At 41.1% G+C, this 18,243-nt stretch overlaps 1 long non-coding RNA gene across 1 annotated transcript in view; it reads right to left on the bottom strand.

Annotated features, from left to right (window-relative positions):
* Nucleotides 1-454: 454 nt before the first annotated feature.
* Nucleotides 455-18,243, bottom strand: part of LOC130678958 (uncharacterized) — a 39,992-nt gene continuing 22,203 nt past the window's right edge. Inside the window, exons 2-4 of the long non-coding RNA XR_008991940.1 lie at nucleotides 5,247-5,324; nucleotides 1,669-1,745; nucleotides 455-1,159 (exon numbers count right to left, since the gene is read on the bottom strand). This is a non-coding gene — a long non-coding RNA (uncharacterized LOC130678958). The remainder of the gene's footprint in view (nucleotides 1,160-1,668; nucleotides 1,746-5,246; nucleotides 5,325-18,243) is intronic.

Raw genomic sequence — 18,243 nt, 5'->3', positions numbered from 1 at the left:
AACACACAGAAAGAAGTCCAGGACATTACTATTTCTTGAAGCTCTCAACTGCATAAAAATGTGAAGAAATGCAAACACATGGTTACTTAATGTGAAGATTCTCTTAACTATTTATATTAATAATTTAACAAATTACTTTTTAAACAAAACATAATGTGGAGTACAAACTGTGTTATTTAAAAGATAATTAAATAATTTATAAAAACTTTAATTCAAAATACAGTTGGCCTTTGAACAACATGGGTTTGAGTGACTCAGGTCCACTTACATGCAGGTTTTTTCTTCAATATATTGGAAAAATTTTGGAGATTTGTGATGATCTTAAAAACCATTTTCTCTAACTTACTTTATTGTAAGAATATAATACATATACAACATATTTGTTAATCAACTATTTATGTTATTCAGTAAGGCTTATGGTCAACAGCATTAGTAGTTACATTGTGGAGGAGTCAAAGTTATACATGGATTTTTTACTGCATGGGGGGTCAGCTCCCCCAGCCCCTGTGTTCTTCAAGGGTCAACTGTATGCTACAGAAGATGTGACTTGGTAATGGGACCCAAGTATAAAGTTGCTGGTAAATGCCGTTTTTGTGAATGTGGGTAAAATCTCATTTGGAGATGTAATTTTGAGACCCTTTCTGAATGGCATGCCCTGAGCCAAATGGCCTTCCTAATACCCTGTGGTAGACACTGATGAAATCTAAACATGTCCCCTAACCCTCCCTCCTTTCCTTCCTTCTTCCTTCTACTTATTTAACATTTCAAACAATTTCAAACATTTCAAATGATTATAAATTACAAGTTCACCTGATTAAAGAATCTAAAAGTCTAATAATGATTACAGTCAAATTCTTTCCTACCTCTGTGCCCCTCATCCAGCCAATTCCCATTTTCCCCCAATAAATGACCATTCTCATTAGCTCCTTGTATAGTGTTCCAGAGGTTGTTTTTATTCATAAACGGGTGAATACCCACACATACCTCCCCTCCTTTATACCTAAATTCACAGCATATTACAGATACCCTTCTGTATTCTCCACCAAACAATATGTCTTTGAGATTCCTCTGTATCAGTATACAAGGAGTGTCTTCATCCTTTGCACAGCTGCATAGTATTCTACTCTATGCTGGTTGCAAAATACATTTGGCCAGTGACCTATTGATGAATATTTAGGTTCTGTACCATTATTTTCTTATTTCACACCATGTTACAGTGCAAAACACACCATTCATCATTTTACTTGATTAATCTACTTCCTAACCATGTCTGTTTCCTTGCTGGATTCCTTCCAGTGTTCACTTCAAATATTAGTCTTTCATGGGGTTTTATTTTCCTCTAATACTAAAGTTTCTCTAAAAATTCCAGCTACTTTCATATCTCAATACATGCTTTTGGCTCTACATTTATATCTTCAGCTCCTACTTCCTTCCTGAGCACTCCATGTCCAGCCATCTAAAGGATACCCCAAGCCCATCACATCTAAGTACAAATACACTACTTTCCCCCACAACCTTATTTCCTCTTATATTTCTGTCTCTGTTACTAGGTTCATTTTGTAGCCCAGGTGATGAAACTAGAGTCATCCAAACACACATCAAACACTTGTTTCTGTATCCTAATGGCTCACAAATCAACCCCTCTCTTTTTCACCTCAATATTTTTACCTTAGTTTAGTCTTTCAGTTGCCTTGCACCTTTGAACTGGCCTCCAACTCCAGAGTAGGTGTTGCAAACTGAAACACCTACATGCAAAAGAAAGGTAACAACTGTATAAAACAGGTCAGGTGTAGATATTCTGGTGTGGTGGCAAATTGGAGAACACATGCTTTATATAAAGCACTTCCAGGTCTCTAAAGTAAGTGTAGTACTTGGGTTGCTAGATTTAGCAAATAAAAAATCAAGACTCTCATACAATATTTGAGACACAATTATACTAAAATATTATTCATTGTTCAGCTGAAATTCAAATTTAATTGTGCATCATGTATTTTATCTGACAATCCAAGCCAGACATGTCTTCAGAGGTAAGAGGGAGGACAGAGGAGATGACAGATGACATGTGCTAAGAGCGACTGGAGTTAGACTGTTGCCTCAAGAAGCAGAAAAACCAGAGAAGGCAGGAACTAATAAAAGTGTTAGAAGTTTGTCTAAGTGTCCATCAGTAGATGAATGGATAAAGAAGATGTGGTATATATACACAATGAAATATTATTCATCCATAAGAAGAAAACAAATCCTACCATTTGCAACAACATGGATGGAGCTAGAGGGTATTATGCTCAGTGAAATAAGCCAGGTGGAGAAAGACAAGTATCAAATGATTTCACTCATATGTGGAGTACAAGAACAAAGAAAAAATGAAGAAACAAAACAGCAGCAGAATCACAGAACCCAAGAATGGACTAACAGTTACCAAAGGGTGGGAGGCGATGGATAAGGGTGGGGGTAAAAAAAGGGGGCATTACGATTAGCATGTATAATGTAGGGGACATGGGGAGGGCTGTGCAACACAGTGAAGACACATAGTGATTCTACAGCATCTTACTACACTGATGGACAGTGACTATAATAAGGTATGTGGGGGGGACTTGGTGAAGGGGGAGCCTAGTAAACATAATGTTCTTCATGTAATTGTAGATTAGTGATAACAACAACAAAAAAGTGTTAGAAGTTTGTGTAGTGGATACAGACTAGTATCCATTGCTCATATGTTGTATTGTATCCCCCAAAAAAGATATGCTTAGGTCCTAGACCCATTACTTGTGAATGTGATCTTATTGGAAATAGGGTCTTTGCAGTTGTAATCAAGTCAAAATGAGGTCAAACTGGATTTGAGTATTACATAAGATGAAAATTTGAACAGAGACACAGAGAGGAAAATGCCATGTAAAGATGTAGGCAGAGATTGGAGTGATGCAGGGACAAGCCAAAGAACTCCAAGGACTGCTGGTCACCACCAGAAGAGAGGAAGAGACAAGGAAGGATTCTTTCCTAGCACCTTCAGAGGCAGCATGGCCATACTAACAGCATGATCTTGGATTTCTAGCCTCCAGAATGGTGAGAAAATACATTGCTATGGTTTTAAGCCATCCGATTTGTGGTAATCTGTTACAGTAATCCTAAGAAACTAAATCCTAGGGAACTAATTGGCCTAACCCTTTCTGTCTGCAATCCACCTGGTTACAGAAGACACTTTCAGCAGCAATACTGATGTGAGATGGGTCTGAGGCAGGGATGGCAGGAGGAAAACTAAGAAGAAAACAGATCCTACCATTTGCAACAACATGGATGGAGCTAGAGGGTATTATGCTCAGTGAAATAAGCCAGGTGGAGAAAGACAAGTATTAAATGATTTCACTCATATGTGGATTATAAGAGCTGAGCCAGCATCCCTTCACCTGGTGTTTCAGTCATTCTCAACTATGCAAACATGGGAACCTACCTGTGTGTCCTGCTACAAGGTCTGGAGATTCCACATCAGTCCATCTGCAGAGATATGACCAGCCCTGATAATAAATGAGTCCCTGGTTCCCATTTGCCCCTGTGGCCCAGCCCATACCTTTGCCCCGAGGTTTCTAAGATGACCACCTGCCCTTATAATAATGCCCACTTTTCATTTAAACTAGCTTGAGCTCGTTTCATTAAGGTCTCTGTTACCTGTCACCAGAAGAGCCATCCATACCGTTTCTAATTATCTCTGGGGAATGGGCAAGCAACCATCCAGTTGGATGTACTAGCTTTCTAGGGCTTCTGTCACAAAGTACTGCAAACTAGGTGAGGCTAGAAGCTCAGACTCAACTGTTGGCAGGGATGGTTGCTTCCAAAGGCTCTGAAGGAAGGGTCTGTTTCAGGCCTCTCTCCTTGGCTTGTAAAGGGCCACTTTCATGTTCATTTGGCATTCATTCTGTGTGTCTGTCTCCAGATTTTCAAACCTTTTATAAGAATAACAGTCATATTGGATTAGGGTCCACCTTAATGACCTCATTTTAGCTCGCTCACCTCTGTAAAGACCCTATCTGCAGGTAAGGTTGCATTCTGAGGTACTGAGGGTTAGGATCTCAACATATTCAATATACACATTTTTAGGGGGTGACAATTTAACCCATACAAGTAGGAGGCCCATCTAAGACTAAAAAGTCCTGTGACATTTGCAGAAACTTATTAAGTTACATTATACCCAATGGTCAAACAAAGGGTAGGCTATTTTTGGCAGTGACCTCACCTTGTTTTCAGAAAATGGCTGGGATTTAGGATCAAAGGAAACTGTGCTGACTCTAATTTCACTAAAGACTTAAGCACAGAAACTAGATTTAATCCTCTTTGCTTCTCTCACCACCCACTGAAACTTTAATGCTCTGAAAATATCCCCTCAGACCTCAGAGGTTACATTTCTAATTTCACAGTTCCATCTTCTTTTGGTTTCCATCATTGATTTTAAAACATTTACATTTAAAGAGAGATATTAATGAAAGAGAGGCCAGCTTGTTGTTCAGGCAGGACTTTGCAAAGTACATTGAGGGCCAGAGGTAGAAGGGGGTCCTCAGTCTAGGATTTACTTTGCAGGGTTTGAAAGAACAAAACTTGCAAACTCCATTTTTTGTATATTCATTTAAAATTTTCTCTGCAGATAACTACATTTCTAAGAAATTTCTGTTACTCAGGAGATACCACATTTATAGAGAAATAACTTAATGGAGAATCTTATAAATGCTTTCAAAAGGCTGGCAAATATCTCTAAGATTCTAAATCTGGTAGATTTTAGGTTCAGAAACCTACCTAGACAAAACTGATGTTGACCAAACTGTTAGAAGACTGATGGGTGCACAAGCCAGAATGTCAAGCTCTTTACCCATTCTGGTGTATAGACCTTTTAGGGATGAGAATACTGATATTTGTTATTCAGGAAAGGCCCTTTATAGGAAGTAGGTGGATCCAAGAGCCCCAGAAGTGGACTATGATGGACACTGCAGTGCACCAGCCAGTCTCCCCTCCAGGATGAAAGCACATATTCCCTCAGTTACGGAGGCTATGATGGCTGATGGCTCACACTGCCCTCATCTGGAGAAAGCCTCTTCAACCAAGATCATGCCCCTTCTCAGGAGCAGCCTGCATGTTTTGATTGATACTGTGGTAAAAGTCTCCATCTTTTGCTCCAACTCAAGATAATTCAGGACAACTCTGCAAGGCCACCCTGCTCCACAGGGATTATCTTATATATCAGTTGTGGAAGCCTTGTAGCTTACCTTTGTCCTCTGCCCCATCCCCAATAACTTTTCCGTAGGTAAAACTCCATCCAGAGTCTGCTTCCCAGGGAACCAGATCTGCAAATAACTGAAGATGTTTGTACTATCATATTTGACCAAAAATAAGAGGGGTAATAAACACAATAATCCTAATAGATATTAATTATTTGGCAGGACCTGGACTAGCTCCTGAGGATAAAAAGATGAGTAAGACCATTCCTCCACCTGCAAGGAGCTACCAGTAGATATTCTAACGCGCACAGCCTTGCGGTAGAGGTATCCGATGGAGACTCAAGGCCGGGTCAGAGAAAGCTTCCTGGGGATGATGTCCCATCTGGTCTGGAAGGATTAGTAACCGTGCACCCAAGGATGGAAGACAAGAAAATACTCCAGGTAGAGGAAAGCATGAGCAGTGTGTTCAGGGCAGTCATAATCACTCCCAAAGTTACCAGAACATGGAGTTGCCTGGAAGTTTTATGCCACCAAATGCAGCTCATTCAGTAAACCAGTCACAATTACAAACCAACAGGGTTGGTGAACGGTGGGTGGATGTCGTACTATAGTATTTTCAGTGCTAAGGGCCTCTTAAGGCCTTAAATCTTTACAATTTAAGAAGGGCAATGAGAATGGAGAGGGAGAGCAGGGTTATTTCCATCCATTATGTGACCTCATCACTGTGTCCTTTATTTCCACACAAGGGAAGGACATCCCTCCATCAAACATGCACAAGGATTTCCCTTGAGCCATCCATCAGCCCATACCATAGCCTCATCGACTGGGCATCAGAAAGCCCCTTCTGTCTGGGTGCCTTCTCTCCCCTTTTTTCCAAGTTCTCATCAGTCTTTTTGCCCCCTCTGTCCTACCTCAAGGCTTTGCTTATTCTTTCTAGCCTGTGACTCAGGTGACTAGTAAAATGGAACCATGCAGTTTTCCCCTTGGTGGAGCAGGTGGCCGTCATCGAGTGGGGGAGGGAAGAGGCTTCTGGTGCTGTACTTAGATTCAGGGGACGGAGGAAACAGCCCTTTCATTCCCAGCCTCAGAGTGAAACATTCACAAGATAAAGCAATCACCTGCCCCTGCTGGCCTCCTGTCGTAATATAACTCAGATGCTCTGGGATGCAAATTGTCTGACATTTCCTTTCCCAACAAAAACTTGCTTCCTCTCCTACCTTTTCTAAATCCTCATTTGGTGTGGGCAGGAGCCCTAAATAATAAGTGGCTAGGCACCCTACCAAGGAAGAGATGCCCTGATATATGAGGCTTGGAGATGCCCCAACACATAAGTGATGGGTCAGCATCCAAACCCTGGTCTGTTGACGCCAAAGCCTATGGGTGTTTCAGGCTACTGCTGTGAGGAGAGGGCAGGATGGTCACCGACGTACAGAGCCAGTCTAGTGTCAGGTGTTTTACATGGGTCACCTCATCTAGTTCTCCCAGAAACTCTGTGAAGGAGATAAAAATTCAAGAGCAATCCTCCTCAAACAATTCCATCAAATTGCTTTTTAACATGCAGAGAGCTAGATCTCAACCGTGTATGGTCCAGGAGGGCAGCTGTGAGCAAATGCTGCAAACAGGAAATATGTATATACATGGCCTCATGTTTCCTCTATAATTTCATTAAAAAATGTAGGGTCCAACTCCATGAAATGTTTAATGTTTGTTTTACTTGTTCAAAGTGATGTTCCTTCCCCCTCAAATTTGCAAGTGAGATTGACACTCCATAGAGGTCTCCCTGTCTGTGTTACGGCTTCCATCACCTTGCTTCTGGAGCATCACCAAGTGGAAGTCCTAGAATCATCAAGAACAAGTTTAGAAATGTATTTTATGGTGGCTTATGTCAGCAAATAGGGTATAAACTGCAATGGGAAGAGACTGCCTGTCTTGTTTACCATGGTATGTTTAGCACATAAAACAATGCCTGGGAAATATTGGGGGCTCGAAAAGCATTTGTTGAATGACAGTAAGAGGCAATGCCTGGAGTGTAGGCTTCTATAAGTAGTTGACTCACTCTCTGAATCCCTGTTTTCACTTGAGAAATTGAGAAACAATCTGTACAACGGCACACCATGCAAACGTTTTATGTATTGTTATGGAAAGGTAGTCAGGATTAGTCTAAAGCTTGCCCAAATTAGGGATACAGCCCTTCTCTTGGCCACATTTTGTTTTGATTCTTGTTTTCTTTCAATGAGAATATTGAAGACATAAAAGATAGCAGATAGACCAACAGGCACCATTTTACCTTGGTTCCCTATAAAAGGCTTCACTAAGTAATATACGGATGTTACCTGTACTGTTTCAATCTCTCAGCTGGGTGCGAGACTCCTCATCCATTCAGACAGTAGCTTGGTTGCCTGTCTGAGTCAATCCAGTTATTTTTTTCTAACAAGATGGATCACAGAGGGTAGAGGTATTTTTACTCTCTTTTATATCTTCCCTAGGGCAAAAGTTATGGGGCTATAACAGTATCTGTTATGATCTGAATGTCTGTGCTCCCTGCAAATTCATATGTTGAAGTCCTAATGCCCAGTGGAAAGCTATTAGGAGGTGGGCCTTTGGAGGTAATTAGGTTTAGATGAGATTGTGAGAGGGGAACCCCCATGATGGGATTAATGTCCTTCTAAGAAAAGGAAAAGACCAGAGCTCTCTCTCTCCACCATGTAAGAACTCTGCCACATGGTGGTCCTCTGCAAGCTAAGAATAGAGTTCTCACCAGGAACCAAATCTGCTGGTACCCTAGGCTCAGACTTCCATTGTCCAGAACTGTGAGAAAATAAGTGTCTGTTGTTCAAGCCACCCAGTCCAGCCTATGCCATTTTGTTGTAGCAGCCTGAGCTAAGACAATATCTAACCACAAATCTCTTTTTGCCTTGTTTTGAACACAAAGGGCTAAGTTTATTTCTATGTTTTATAAAATTATTAAAGGCATAATTTCTAAACAAAGGGGCTTCAAGAAAAGATTGATAGATTTGCTTGTTTTCTTTCTATATAGCAGCTATGTGGGCTTTCTTTGGGAAAGGGGTGCTGAAATTTTGGTATAACAATAACAACAGACAATTGTCATAGTGTGCTAATCTCAGTTGCTTACCATGACAAGGAAAATTTGTTACCTGGAAATCTGTCATGAAAGAAATTTCTCTATGGGTTTCCCATAATAATGATCTAGTATATGAAAAATAATTATAGTTTTAACAATATATGTATTTATAGGCATAAAAATGTTCTGGAAGGATATATCCAAAGGGACTAATAGAAGTTATAACTATATATTAGAATTATGTGTACATTTCTTTTTTGCTTTTTGCTTATCTATTCTCATTTTTTTGCCACAAAAATACTGCTTTTATAATAAGACAGAATGTTCCAACTACTAAAATAATACAAGATTAAGAAAAGCTACATAAAGTTTTTGAGAGTATCAAAATTGCACTTAGATTTTATGCTTTCAGAAGGGGGTAATAAAATTAACATTTATTAGATACTTGCTATGTTTCAGCAAACCTGCAAAGTGAATGGTATTATTTTCATTTTAAAGATGAGGAAACTTGAAGTTCAAGGAGGATACGTAGATAGTCTAAATCATATACCAGTACAAAGCAAAGCCAGAATTAAACCAGATTCATCTGATCCCAATGGCTACACTCTCTCCACTAGACCAGACAGCTCCCAGCACTGCACTATAGGAAGAGGCAGAGACCTGGTTTCACTCATCACCATCCATGGTGCCTTGTATACAATAGCCAATGGCTGCCCCTAAGTTGCATCTGAAGCTCCTTTCCTAGAGTTCAGGGAAGAGGTGTCCAGCTCACAGACACTCCACTTGTCCCCTTTATTCACCCTGAGTAAAGACGAATGGTTCTGTGATTCTTGTTACAATTGCCCTGCAAAGTGCTGTGTCTTTTAAGACTAAATGTGGCTTACATTCTCTTTGCTTATAGTAAAAGCCCATTATTAGGATGACTTAGAGCCCTTTGATAATTCTGAGATACACGTGCTCTTGAAGGAAGCGTCTCTACATCATGGCTGACTGACAATTGACCTCTTAGTTTAACAACTGGCAAAGCATCACAATGCTTCCTCAATTGTCCTTTGTTTTCCTGTCCTGTTGAATGTTTTGTTCAGTGTGAGTATGACTTTGATTCCACGTCACACCAAGGAGCTTCGGGCAATTAATTTATGATCTCTCCTTGTCATCAAATTACTTCTGTGAAGAGTATGATTTCCAAACACTGTTTTCCCACCATTAGCATGGGTGTAGTGGGCACTGCCTGCTCCATTTCAGAATAGGCTTGGCTAAGTGGCAAGTTATTGGCAAGAAGCCAGTGTTACAGGTGGAAGAGAAGCCAAGTATGAACAGAATGTGGATGAGGGCTTACATTTAGGGAGTGGAGGGAAATTCTGTGGGATGTGTGGTGACAGAGGGAAAGTACCTGCATTACTACAGGGACTATTTATGAAACTTTTACAATGGGCCAGACCCTGGGCTAAGTGTTTTACATGTGTCATATGATTCACACGTGTCATGTGATTCATCCCCACAAACAGGCTGATCCAAGTTGTGCAAGACTCTGAAGATTATATATATTTGGAATGGGCGTCTTTTAGAATATAAAATTAAAAAGACAACATGCGTACAGCCACTCTCTGAGGGGCGCATACAAGTGAGGTGCCTTGATGCTTATATTTCCTAATCCATTCTGTGCATAAGGAAGCTCAACCAGGTTAAGTAACTTGCTCAGTCACAGAGCTACCCAGTGGCAGAGTAAGGATTCTACTCCAGCTTCCAAAATCCTTACAGAATTGCCCAAAGCCCCCTCATAGGCAATTGAGGACAAACTCCTTTGAAACAGCAGCACAGAACCTTGATGTGGTTCTGAGAGTTTTCTGGCAGGGCCCAGCCCCTGTCAGAACCTGCAGGGCTTGAGGTTGTGGACTCCTGCCAAAGACCTCTGCAGGAATCTGCATCTTTCAGATTCATAGAATCTGTAAGGAAAGCTACTCATGAGGGAGAAGAAAGATGGGTTTTAATGACTCTGCTCATTGTCTTCACAAATGAAAAAGAAAGGGAAAAAATTTCATTTTTAAGATACACATTTAACTTAGCTACAGTCCTGGATAAAAAGTTACCAGTCTTCAAAGCTAGATACACTGATGAGCTAATAAACCAGCTTGGGAGGCAGAGGGAGCCCCTGCCCAATTTGTAGTGTTTGCCAATTTCTATGGTATCAATATTCCCACCATGGCTAGTTTCCAGCTACAATGGTTGTTTGGTTCACAAAATTCCTGAATACTTAGCAGTCGGCTCTTACAAGCAGGTACAAGCCACTCCAGCCCACCACTGACTAAACATTCCATTTGGCTGTGATGATCATGACCTCAAGTCCTGCAGTTATTATGAATATCTTTCTTAATACTCAGAGGCAAATATTCCAGGCCCTGATATCTTGTCTAGTTGGCACTATGGAAAGAGGACTTGAGATTATTCAATCTCAGGCCTGTTAGGGAAATGAGTTAGGGGTTCCGCATGGTCTACATTTATAACTGTGAACCATTTATAAAATCTTTTTGCAACATATACTCCACGACTGATATGGATGTGAACTCTCAGTCTCTGTCCCTCCCTTGCTACTGGGCCTATTGAATCTCTAAATCCTTTGCCCTTTCCCCCATCCACACCATGAGTAACTATAACAGCTGAGGACAGGACAACTGGTAAAAGAAAAGGGACTCGTCCACCTCATTTTATAGATAGGGAACTGAGGCCCAAAGAGAAGAAAAATAATACAAGTCATATAGGGTTTTAAATACTAGAAGGAGGACTAAAATTCAAGTCTCCTGTCTGTCTACAGTTCTTTCTAACACTTCGCTGTTCAAGCAATTAAACTGTATAATAAACATTTCATGATAATATCTTTGAATGGTACCATATCTTCCATATTAATTTTGTAGCAACATCAGGAAAGTGGTAATTTTGCTGTTTGTGGCCCTGACTCATTTCCTCTGCCTCTGCCTTTTTTAAGTTTTCTTGAGCTGAAAACACTCATCACTGCACAGGTAAGCTCAGGACCACCCAATTCAAAGACCTACAGAAAACAGAGCCTGCGACATAATTTGAGTAGAGGCAGTTTCCACAGACACAATCTGAGACAGCAGAGAAAGTCAATACAGGTTTGTTATTAAGATCTAGGCAACTGGGACTTGACCCCCCTGGGACCCCATGAAGGGTCTTATAGAAGGCCTCTCTCAATGCCTGCAACATGGGACTTAGGAAGTAAAAACCAGGAAAATGCTGGGAAAACCAGGACAAGTTGGTCACGATTTCAAAATCATCTGCCTAAGAGCTGGAGCGGGGGAACATTTATCCACTACCTCCTATCCTTCAGTGGCTAAGTCACCCCATGAAACAGAGCCAGTTCCCTCAGTCTTTAATGTTTGCCTGCGTGGAAGTTAAAACACATTTCCCCAGGTGTCCAAAGAAGTGGAGTGAGAGCGGCCCCAGGCAGACGGAGATTCAGCACACCTGGGGTGAGGAACAGGCGGCTCACACCTCTGGCAGCTGGGCGCTGCAGCAATGGCTGGAGTAAAGCTAGACTGAGAGAATGTGAGGTGGTGTCCAAAGGGTGTCCAGTGCAACACCAAGGGTATACAAACAGCCTTGGTCTGTGAGCTGGTCAGAGTTCAGCACCAAGTGGCCCTCTGGGACCTGGGATACAGTGACTAAAGCAGCTAGCAGTTTACCAGGCTGCCTTTTCATGAAGCTGCTCATGAGAGGTTGACCCCTACATGGGCTCTCTTTCTTCCTCCCTCCTTCCCTTCCTTTCTTCCTTTTTTCTTCCTCCTTTCTCCTTCAATAAATATTTAGTGAATGCCTATAATATCCCAGGGACTATATTAGATACTTGAGATATAAAAACAACTGAAAACAATCCTCACCCTCAAGAAGCATGTAGAGGAAGGATCACCAATCCTAAGGAAGACAGTTATAACACAATACAACTGGTAGAAATGGGCAGGAAGGAAAAAGGAGAAGAAGGATATTTAATACAGGAAATTAGGTGCTCACAGAGCTGGATTCACATGGAAGGTAACATTTAAGTGAGTTTCTAAGGCTAATAATAAAAATAGTAATTACTGGGAGAGGTGGAGCCAAGATGGCGGCGTGAGTAGAGCAGCAGAAATCTCCTCCCAAAACCACATATATCTATGAAAATATAACAAAAACAACTCTTCCTAGAATAAAGACCAGAGGACACAGGAGAGCATCAAGACCACATCCACACCCGTGAGAACCCAGCGCCTTGTGAAGGGGGTAAGATACAAGCCCCGGCCCGGCGGGAGCCGAGCGCCCCTCCCCCCAGCTCCCGGCGGGAGAACAATAGGCAGAGCGGGAGGGAGACGGAGCCCAGGACTGCCGAACACCCAGCCCCAGCCATCTGGACAAGAGTGCAGACACAGTGCGTGCGTGGGGCCCTGGATACTAGGGAAACAGGGCAGCAAGAACGGTGAGCAGGCACCGGAGGCCTGGTGCTGGAGGACATAAGAAAAGCAAGCAGCCTTTTTTTTTCCTGTTTTGTTTTGGCAAGGGCTTTTCGGAAGTCTTAAAGGGATAGGGACCCCAATTCTAGGGAAACAGGGCAGCAAGCCAGTGAGCAGATGCCTGAGGCTGGCGCCGGAGAATAAAGAAAAACGAGCGGCCATTTTCTATTTATTTATTTTTTTTTTTACTCTAAAAAAAATTTTTTTTTTTTTTGTGGTCGTTGTTTTGTTTTGGCGGGTGCTTTTGGAAGTCTTAAAGGGGCAGGGCGGGACACTTAATTCAGAGGTAGGGAATCCGGGGATCTCTGGGCACCCTAATCCCTTGGGCTGCAGGGAGCACGGAGGCCCCTCACAGAAATAAATAGCCTCCCAGCCGCTCCCCCTCCAACGCGACTCCACCATTTTGGAGTAGCTGCCTGAGCCAGGCCACGCCCACAGCAACAGCGGAGATTAACTCCATAGCAGCCGGGCAGGAAGCAGAAACCCTGTCTGCGCGCAGCTGCGCAGCACAAGCCACTAGAGGCCGCTGTTCTCCCAGGAGAGGAGGGCCACAAACCAACAAGAAGGGAAGTTCTTCAAGCCGTCACTCGTCCCAGCTCTGCAAACTATTCCTATCACCATGAAAAGGCAAAGCTACAGGCCGACAAAGATCACAGAGACAACAAAAGAGAAGGAGACAGACCTAACCAGTCTTCCTGAAAAAGAATTCAAAATAAAAATCATAAACATGCTGACAGAGATGCAGAGAAACATGCAAGAGAAATGGGATGAAGTCCGGAGGGAGATCACAGATGCCAGAAAGGAGATTACAGACATGAAACAATCTCTGGAAGGGTTTATAAACAGAATGGATAGGATGCAAGAGGCCATTGATGGAATTGAAACCAGAGAACAGGAACGCATAGAAGCTGACATAGAGAGAGATAAAAGGATCTCCAGGAATGAAACAATATTAAGAGAACTGTGTGACCAATCCAAAAGGAACAATATCCATATTATAGGGGTACCAGAAGAAGAAGAGAGAAGACAAGGGATGGAAAGTATCTTAGAAGAAATAATTGCTGAAAAAATCCCCAAACTGGGGGAGGAAATAATCGAACAGACCACGGAAATACACAGTACCCCCAACAGAAAGGATCCAAGGAAGACAACACCAAGACACATAATAATTAAAATGGCAAAGATCAAGGACAAGGAAAGAGTTTTAAACGCAGCTAGAGAGAAAAAGGTCACCTATAAAGGAAAACCCATCAGGCTAACATCAGACTTCTCAACAGAAACCCTACAGGCCAGAAGAGAATGTCATGATATATTTAATGCAATGAAACAGAAGGGCCTTGAACCAAGGATACTGTATCCAGCACAATTACCATTTAAATATGATGGAGGGATTAAACAATTCCCAGACAAGCAAAAGTTGAGGGAATTTGCCTCCCACAAACCACCTCTACAGGGCATCTTACAGGGACTGCTCTAGATGGGAGCACTCCTAGAAAGAGCACAGAACAAAACACCCAAAATATGAAGAATGGAGAAGGAAGAATAAGAAGGGAAAGAAGAAAAGAATCTCCAGACAGCGTATATAACAACTCAATAAGCTAGCTAAGTTAGGCAGTAAGATACTAAAGAGGCTAACCTTGAACCTTTGGTAACCACAAATTTAAAGCCTGCAATGGCAATAAGTACATATCTTTCAATAGTCACCCTAAATGGTAATGGACTGAATGCACCAATCAAAAGACACAGAGTAATAGAATGGATAAAAAAGCAAGAACCATCTATATGCTGCTTACAAGAAACTCACCTCAAACCCAAAGACATGTACAGACTAAAAGTCAAGGGATGGAAAAACATATTTCAGGCAAACAACAGTGAGAAGAAAGCAGGGGTTGCAGTACTAATATCAGACAAAATAGACTTCACAACAAAGAAAGTAACAAGAGATAAAGAAGGACACTACATAATCATAAAGGGCTCAGTCCAACAAGAGGATATAACCATTCTAAATATATATGCACCCAACACAGGAGCACCAGCATATGTGAAACAAATACTAACAGAACTAAAGGGGGAAATAGACTGCAATGCATTCATTCTAGGAGACTTCAACACACCACTCACCCCAAAGGATAGATCCAACGGGCAGAAAATAAGTAAGGACACAGAAGCACTGAACAACACAGTAGAGCAGATGGACCTAATAGATATCTACAGAACTCTACATCCAAAAGCAACAGGATACACATTCTTCTGAAGTGCACATGGAACATTCTCCAGAATAGACCACATACTAGGCCACAAAAAGAGCCTCAGAAAATTCCAAAAGATTAAAATCCTACCAACCAACTTTTCAGACCACAAAGGCATAAAACTAGAAATAAACTGTACAAAGAAAGCAAAGAGGCTCACAAACACATGGAGGCTTAACAACACGCTCCTAAATAATCCATGGATCAATGACCAAATCAAAATGGAGATCCAGCAATATATGGAAACAAACGACAACCACAACACTAAGCCCCAACTTCTGTGGGACGCAGCAAAAGCAGCCTTAAGAGGAAAGTATATAGCAATCCAAGCATTTTTTAAAGGAAGAACAATTCCAAATGAATGGTCTAATGTCACAATTATCGAAATTGGAAAAAGAAGAACAAATGAGGCCCAAGTTCAGCAGTAGGAGGGACATAAAAAAGATCAGACAAGAAATAAATAAAATTGAGAAGAATAAAACAATAGCAAAGTCAATGAAACCAAGATCTGGTTCTTCGAGAAAATTAATAAATTGGATAAGCCTCTAGCCAGACTTATTAAGAGGAAAAGAGAGTCAACACAAATCAGCAGTATTAGAAACGAGAAAGGAAAAATCACGATGGACCCCACAGAAATACAAAGAATTATTAGAGAATACTATGAAAACCTATATGCTAACAAGCTGGGAAACCTAGGAGAAATGGACAACTTCCTAGAAAAATACAACCTTCCAAGACTGACCCAGAAAGAAACAGAAAATCTAAACAGACCAATTACCAGCAACGAAATTGAAGCGGTAATCAAAAAACTACCAAAGAACAAAACCCCCAGGCCAGATGGATTTACCTCGGAATTTTATCGGACATACAGGGAAGATATAATACCCATTCTCCTTAAAGTTTTCCAAAAAATAGAGGAGGGGATACTCCCAAACTCACTCTATGAAGCTAACATCACCCTAATACCAAAACCAGGCCAAGACCTCACCAAAAAAGAAAACTACAGACCAATATCCCTGATGAACGTAGATGCAAAAATACTCAACAAAATATTAGCAAACCGAATTCAAAAATACTTCAAAAGGTTGATACAACATGACCAAGTGGGATTCATCCCAGGGATGCAAGGATGGTACAACATTCGAAAGTCCATCAACATCATCCACCACATCAACAAAAAGAAAGACAAAAACCACATGATCATCTCCATGGATGCTCAAAAAGCATTTGACAAAGGTCAACATCCATTCATGATAAAAACTCTCAGCAAAATGGGAATAGAGGGCAAGTACCTCAACATAATAAAGGCCATCTATGATAAACCCACAGCCAACATTATATTGAACAGCGAGAAGCTGAAAGCATTTCCTCTCAGATCAGGAACTAGACAGGTATGCCCACTCTCCCCACTGTTATTTAACATAGTACTGGAGGTCCTAGCCACGGCAATCAGACAAAACAAAAAAATACAAGGAATCCAGATTGGTAAAGAAGAAGTTAAACTGTCACTATTTGCAGATGACATGATACTGTACATAAAAAACCCTAAAGACTCCACCCCAAAACTACTAGAACTGATATCGGAATACAGCAAAGTTGCAGGATACAAAATCAACACACAGAAATCTGTGACTTTCCTATACACTAGCAATGAACCAACAGAAAGAGAAATCAGGAAAACAACTCCATTCACAATTGCATCAAAAAAAAATTAAAATACCTAGGAATAAATCTAACCAAAGAAGTGAAAGACTTATACTCTGAAAACTACAAGTCACTCTTAAGAGAAATTAAAGGGGACACTAACAGATGGAAACGCATCCCATGCTCGAGGCTAGGAAGAATTAATATCGTCAAAATGCCCATCCTGCCCAAAGCAATATACAGATTTGATGCAATCTCTATGAAACTACCAGCAACATTCTTCAATGAACTGGAACAAATAATTCAAAAATTCATATGGAAACAACAAAGACCCCGAATAGCGAAAGCAATCCTGAGAAAGAAGAATAAAGTAGGGGGGACTCACTCCCCAACTTCAAGCTCTACTATAAAGCCATAGTAATCAAGACAATTTGGTACTGGCACAAGAACAGAGCCACAGACCAGTGGAACAGACTAGAGACTCCAGACATTAACCCAAACATATATAGTCAATTAATATTTGATAAAGGAGCCATGGACATACAATGGCGAAATGACAGTCTCTTCAACAGATGGAGCTGGCAAAACTGGACAGCTACATGTAGGAGAATGAAACTGGACCATTGTCTAACCCCATATACAAAAGTAAACTCAAAATGGATCAAAGACCTAAATATAAATCATGAAACCATTAACCTCTTGGAAGAAAACATAGGCAAAAACCTCTTAGACATAAACATGAGTGACCTCTTCTTGAACCTATCTCCCTGGGCAAGGAAAACAAGAGCAAAAATGAATAAGTGGGACTATATTTAGCTGAAAAGCTTCTGTACAGCAAAAGACACCATCAATAGAACAAAAAGGAACCCTACAGTATGGGAGAATATATTTGAAAATGACACATCCGATAAAGGCTTGACGTCCAGAATATATAAAGAGCTCACATGCCTCAACAAACAAAAAACAAATAGCCCAATTAAAAAATGGGCAGAGGAACTGAACAGACAGTTCTCCAAAAAAGAAATTCAGATGGCCAACAGACACATGAAAAGATGCTCCACATCGCTAATTATCAGAGAAATGCAAATTAAAACTACAATGAGGTATCACCTCACACCAGTAAGGATGGCTGCCATCCAAAAGACAAACAACAACAAATGGTGGCGAGGCTGTGGAGAAAGGGGACGCCTCCTCCACTGCTGGTGGGAATGTAAGTTAGTTCAACCACTGTGGAAAGCAGTATGGAGGTACATCAAAATGCTCAAAACAGACTTACCATTTGACCCAGGAATTGCACTCCTAGGAATTTACCCTAAGAATGCAGCAATCAAGTTTGAGAAAGACCAATGTACCCCTATGTTTATCGCAACACTATTTACAATAGCCAAGAATTGGAAGCAACCTAAATGTCCATCGATAGATGAATGGATAAAGAAGATGTGGTACATATACACAATGGAATACTACTCAGCCATAAGAAAAGGGCAAATCCAACCATTTGCAGCAACATGGATGGAGCTGGAGGGTATTATGCTCAGTGAAATAAGCCAAGCAGAGAAAGAGAAATACCA

This window comes from Manis pentadactyla, chromosome 10, assembly GCF_030020395.1.
Source record: "Manis pentadactyla isolate mManPen7 chromosome 10, mManPen7.hap1, whole genome shotgun sequence".
Lineage (NCBI taxonomy): Eukaryota > Metazoa > Chordata > Mammalia > Pholidota > Manidae > Manis > Manis pentadactyla.
This window is presented reverse-complemented; position numbering and strand designations above follow the sequence as displayed.